Source organism: Balaenoptera musculus, chromosome 2 (assembly GCF_009873245.2).
Source record: "Balaenoptera musculus isolate JJ_BM4_2016_0621 chromosome 2, mBalMus1.pri.v3, whole genome shotgun sequence".
Lineage (NCBI taxonomy): Eukaryota > Metazoa > Chordata > Mammalia > Artiodactyla > Balaenopteridae > Balaenoptera > Balaenoptera musculus.
In genome coordinates this window covers 25,052,577-25,058,576 of record NC_045786.1, presented here as the reverse complement: position 1 = coordinate 25,058,576, position 6,000 = coordinate 25,052,577, and positions in this window count along the sequence as shown.

Below are 6,000 nucleotides of genomic sequence, written 5' to 3'. Positions count from 1 at the left end.
TGGACTTGATTGACTATTTCCTATTTCCTTACCCATATTAGGGAAGTTTTCAACTATAATCTCTTCAAATATTTTCTCAGTCCCTTTCTTTTTCTCTTCTTCTTCTGGGACCCCTATAATTCGAATGTTGGTGAGTTTAATATTGTCCCAGAGGTCTCTGAGACTGTCCTCAGTTCTTTTCATTCTTTTTTCTTTATTCTGCTCTGCAGTAGTTATTTCCACTATTTTATCTTCCAGGTCACTTATCCGTTCTTCTGCCTCAGTTATTCTGCTATTGATCCCTTCTAGAGAATTTTTAATTTCATTTATTGTGTTGTTCACGATTGTTTGTTTGCTCTTTAGTTCTTCTACGTCCTTGTTAAACATTTCTTTTATTTTCTCCATTCTATTTCCAAGATTTTGGATCATGTTTACTATCATTATTCTGAATTCTTTTTCAGGTAGACTGCCTATTTCCTCTTCATTTGTTAGGTCTGGTGGGTTTTTACCTTGCTCCTTCATCTGCTGTGTGTTTTTCTGTCTTCTCATTTTGCTTAACTTACTGTGTTTGGGGTCTCCTTTTCACAGGCTGCAGGTTCGTAGTTTCCGTTGTTTTTGGTGTCTGTCCCCAGTGGCTAAGGTTGGTTCAGTGGGTTGTGTAGGCTTCTTGGTGGAGGGGACTAGTGCCTGTGTTCTGGTGGATGAGGCTGGATCTTGTGTTTCTGGTGGGCAGGTCCACGTCTGGTGGTGTGTTTTGGGGTGTCTGTGACCTTATTATGATTTTAGGCAGCCTCTCTGCTAATGGGTGTGGTTGTGTTCCTGTCTTGCTAGTTGTTTGGCATACGGTGTCCAGCACTGTAGCTTGCTGGTCATTGAGTGGAGCTGGGTCTTGGCGTTGAGATGGAGATCTCTGGGAGATTTTCGCCGTTTGGTATTATGTGGAGCTGGGAGGTCTCTGGTGGACCAGTGTCCTGAACTTGGCTCTCCCACCTCAGAGGCACTGCCCTGATGCCTGGCTGGAGCACCAAGAGCCTGTCATCCACACAGCTCAGAATAAAAGGGAGAAAAAAAGAAAGAAAGAAGGAGATAAAATAAATAAAATAAAAATGTTATTAAGATTAAAAATACTATTTAAAAAATTGCAAAAAGTAATAAAAAAAGAAAGAAGAGAACAACCAAACCAAAAAACAAATCCACCAATGATAGCAAGCACTTAAATCTATACTAAAAAATAAAAAAATTTAAAAACGGACAGACAGAATGCTAGGACAAATGGTAAAAGCAAAGCTATACAGACAAAATCACACACAGAAGCATACACATACACACTCACAAAAAGAGAAAAAGGGGAAAAAATATATATATCGTTGCTCCCAAAGTCCAGCTCCTCAAATCATCCCACCTCCTCCTTGGGATGATTCGTTGTCTATTCAGGTATTCCACAGATGCAGGGTACATCAAGTTGTTTGTGGAGCTTTAATCCGCTGCTCCTGAGGCTGCTGGGAGAAATTTCCCTTTCTCTTCTTTGTTTGCACAGCTCCCAGGTTTCAGCTTTGGATTTGGACCCGCCTCTGCGTGTAGGTCGCCTGAGGGCGTCTGTTCTTCGCTCAGACAGGACAGGGTTAAAGGAGCAGCTGATTCGGGGGCTCTGGCTCACTCAGGCCAGGGGGAGGGAGGGGCACGGATGCGGGGTGAGCCTGCGGCGGCAGAGGCCGGCGTGACGTTGCACCAGCCTGAGGCGCGCCGTGCGTTCTCCCGGGGAAGTTGTCCCTGGATCACGGGACCCTGGCAGTGGCGGGCTGCACCGGCTCCCGGGAGGGGCGGTGTGGAGAGTGACCTGTGCTCGCACACAGTATTCTTGGTGGCGGCAGCAGCAGCCTTAGCGTCTCCTGCCCGTCTCTGGGGTCCGTGCTGATAGCCGCAGCTCGCGCCCATCTCTGGAGCTCCTTTAAGCAGCGCTCTTAATCCCCTCTCCCCGCGCACCAGGAAACAAAGGAGGCAAGAAAAAGTCTCTTGCCTGTTTGGCAGCTGCAGACTTTTCCCCAGACTCCCTCCCGGCTAGCTGTGGTGCACTAACCCCTTCAGGCTGTGTTCACGCCGCCAGCCCCAGTCCTCTCCCTGCGATCTGACCGAAGCCCTAGCCTCAGCTCCCAGCCCCCGCCCGCCCCGGCGGGTGAGCAGACAAGCCTCTCGGGCTGCTGAGTGCTGCTCGGCGCCGATCCTCCGTGCGGGAATCTCTCCGCTTTGCCCTCCGCACCCCTGTGGCTGCGCTCTCCTCCGTGGCTCCGAAGCTTCCCCCCTCCGCCACCCGCAGTCTCCGCCCGCGAAGGGCCTTCCTCGTGTGTGGAAACCTTTCCTCCTTCACGGCTCCCTCCCATTGGTGCAGGTCCCATCCCTATTCTTTTGTCTCTGTTTTTTCTTTTTTCTTTTGCCCTACCCAGGTACGTGGGGGGTTTCTTGCCTTTTGGGAGGTCTGAGGTCTTCTGCCAGCGTTCAGTAGGTGTTCTGTAGGAATTGTGCCACATGTAGATGTATTTCTGATGTATCTGTGGGGAGGAAAGTGATCTCCACGTCTTACTCTTCCCCCCACTTGAAGCTCCTCCGGTCATATGATCTTATATGTAGAAAACTCTGAGTGGGTCTTTGCTCCAGAAAATGCCCTTCCCAGTTGGCATGAAACTCTTTTATTTCTTTTAATTAAAAAATTTGAAATGTATGCTTCTGGTGGTTAGGCTTTGAGGATTTTGTTGTACTTCGTTGGCACAATTTGTGTCTTCACCTTGCCTATGGAATGACTTTCAAACTCTTTATCCAAATGTTTACAGCACTGCAAATCTGGCTCTAATGTACTTTCCTGTCTGGAAACTTCTGTTCTCTGTGTACTTCAGCTAGTCCATTGATTTGCTTACTTTCCCCAGAAGGCCCAGCCCCAGGTGTGCAGTCTTTGCAGGAGTGTGGGATCTTGTCTCCAGGAAAAGGACAGCTGATTCTGAGTACAAACTAATCCACCACCTTGCCTTGAAGTGCCTTAGTCAGAACCCAGAGCAAAGGGTGCTCTCTGGAAGGAAACAGCAAGACTAGCCCTAAAGACAGATTCAGGGAGATGCTCAAGGAATGCTGTCCCCATTTAAGAGAAAAGGTTTTAGTCTGTGGGAGAGAAATTCATGGATTAAAAGAAACCAGTCACGTCTCACAACTGCAGTTACCAAATTTTGGCTGGTGTTTTGAGTAGCACACATCTTAGGTGAAATAGGAAGCAGAGAGGAAAATTCACAAAGTTCTTTGGGAGAATCCCAAAAGACAAGCCAGGTACTTCTAGGCACATAGTAGGTGCACAATAAACACTGTTGAATGATTTTCTGATTGAGGAGCAAAAAAAGAAAAAAAAGCAGTCAAATGAATAATAGACTGAATGGTTTTCTAAGCTCTCATTACAGTGTTTTAGAAGGAAGCACAAAAGTGTGCCTTTAAATAGAGTTGTTTTATGCCAGGCTACCTTTAGGAGAAATTGGGCTGACCAAGGCAGGGGTCAAAATAATTCTTGTATTTTCCCAAATCCCTTCCTTCTCTTGAGAGCTAGGAGAAGCTGGTGTTGGAGAAACATAATTTAAAAAACCCAAATCTTCCCTCAATCCAGAAAACCTTTCCACAAAGGTAGTAGAGAAAGAAAACCATTGTATTACTGCGGGAGGGCAGGGGCATTAAACCAGACTGTGATGTGCGTCACAGTCAACCCACTGAGAGTTTGCAAAGACAGAAAGGAGTTTCACCCCCTTAGGTAGCCAAGCAGACACAACCTGTGAGAGACCTGTTCTCAAGAGAAACAATCACTGGTCCTCACGTGAGGCAACTTTACATCGTCTATTCCCACACATAGTCCATCCTCACTTTCTCATGGTAATTGGGGCACCACCTGCATTGGCTTTATTTCCAAGGAGAAACAAAACTCATATATTTAAGACAGGAGGTAGTTTTGCAAATCGAAGCCAGGTGCCCATGAGGTAAGGCTCCTATGCTCCCAAGGGAATCGGGAGAGAGGCGCTCTATCTCCCTTGATGTGTGCGCTTCAAAAAGGTGGCTCCCAGGTCCCCGAGAAAACATTCCTGAGTGGTGAGACCTCCAAAAAAAAAAAAAGTATGTAAAGTTTAACATACATCTGAGAAAGACAGAGAAAGAAATTCTGGAAGAAAAGGGAGAGGAGAGGGAGAAGTTTCTTCTCTCATTTTCAACAGGGAGAATTAGCCTCCTGTTTTCAATTGGTATTTGTCCTTACCCTGGCCAGGGCTGGAATCATTCTGACCAGACATAGTCTGTTTCCAAAAATCTTCTCTTGTCAGGTAGCAGGATGGGAAACAAAATAAATTGACTCTACCTAGAAGACGTTCTGAACTTGAAGACCATATGTGAACTAGGAGATGTGCATTTAAAAAATAATTCCCTGCTACTAATGGTGCTCAGTCTTCTTTTGTCCACACTGTAAAGGCCCAGGTGGCTGGACACAGCACTCTCAGTTAATGTCAGAGAGGCTGTTTCTGAGCTACTTCTCAGAGACAATCAAGAATTATTCCTCTTGTTGCTGATTTGACTTATAAGACACACTAGACTACCTATCCGTCTATCTATCTACCCATCCATCTACCTACCTACCCATCCATCATTATCTATCTATCTATCTATCTATCATCTGTCGATATATTGATATAGTTATATCAATAGCTAGAGATATAGATAGATATAGTTGATAGATAGATAGGTAGATATGATGGATGGGTGGATAGATATTTAGATAGATAGATAGATAAATAATCTTCCCTCAGGCTCATGATCAACTTGAAAATATCAAGTGACTCTCATTAGGAAGCATCCACTAATTCCCCACGCTGTGCTGGAGCATCTCTTATTCTCATAATGGACAATGGGCTCCATTTTATAGGTGAGAAAATCTCATCCAGGAAGGAAAGTGATGCTGCAAAGCTTATCATGGCTGAGCTGGGACTGGACCTCAGGTCTGTCTGGTTTCCAAACCCACAGTCTCTCCGCAGCTCCCCGTGTCCCCAGGGCCCCAGCACATCTCAGCTTACACATGGGATCATAGGAAGTGATTTTTTTCAATCAGCGTGTTCACAGTAGGGAGGACGACAAGCTCTCCGGATTGTATGGAAGTAGTTCTGGCACCAAGAGGAAAGCTTAACTAGCTGTAATCCCAAAGCCCTCGCCATGCTGCAACTGGGATCTCTGTTCTAAATACTGTCAAAGATTCTCTCCTTGACCAAACTCTACTCAGCCTTCCTGAACTCTTTTTCAACTAAGCGTGACTTTTGGGCTTCTGTGTTTGTCTCTGCATTGTCCAATTTTAGCAAGAATCTTGCTAAGTCAGTTTAACCAGAACCCTCACTCTGGACACCTGACTGGTTTCCTCATTCCCCCCCCCCCACCCCCAGGTGAGGTCCGATCACCTGGCTTGCCTTCAGCAAGAATCCTGATAGGTCGGTTCAGCCAGAATCCACCTTCCCGCTGCTGTTTCCTCTTAGTAATGTTCCCTCCACTGCCCTGCCCCTCACCGCCACCCCGCACCCCGTCCCTTCTCTATAAACCCTCGCTTTCCCATGCAGTCTCCCCCCTACTGCAATACCCATCGCCGCGGCCCCCCTTGAATAGTCATCCTTCCTGCGCTTTCACAAGTGTCACTGGGTGTTTTCTTTAACCATGTTGACACGTTTATAAACCGCGGTGTGGGTGTTCCACTGGCAGGAAGAAACAGCTGCCAACTCACAAAGAGCCGGAGAGAGGCTTTCTTCCTGTGTGTGTGGAAAAACCGTGAGCTCTGCAGTCAGAGAGGATATTGAAGGCCGGTGAGGGAAGAAGCAGGCGAGGGAAATGAGGTGACAGGACAAAAATGGAGAGAACCGCGATGGGGGATTCACGTGGACAAGAAACTGGGCGATGGTGGGAGGTTTGGCCACGGGAGGAGGGCGGTGAAGGCCTGGCAGGGATGGGATGGCCCGCCTGCACTTGTGGGGG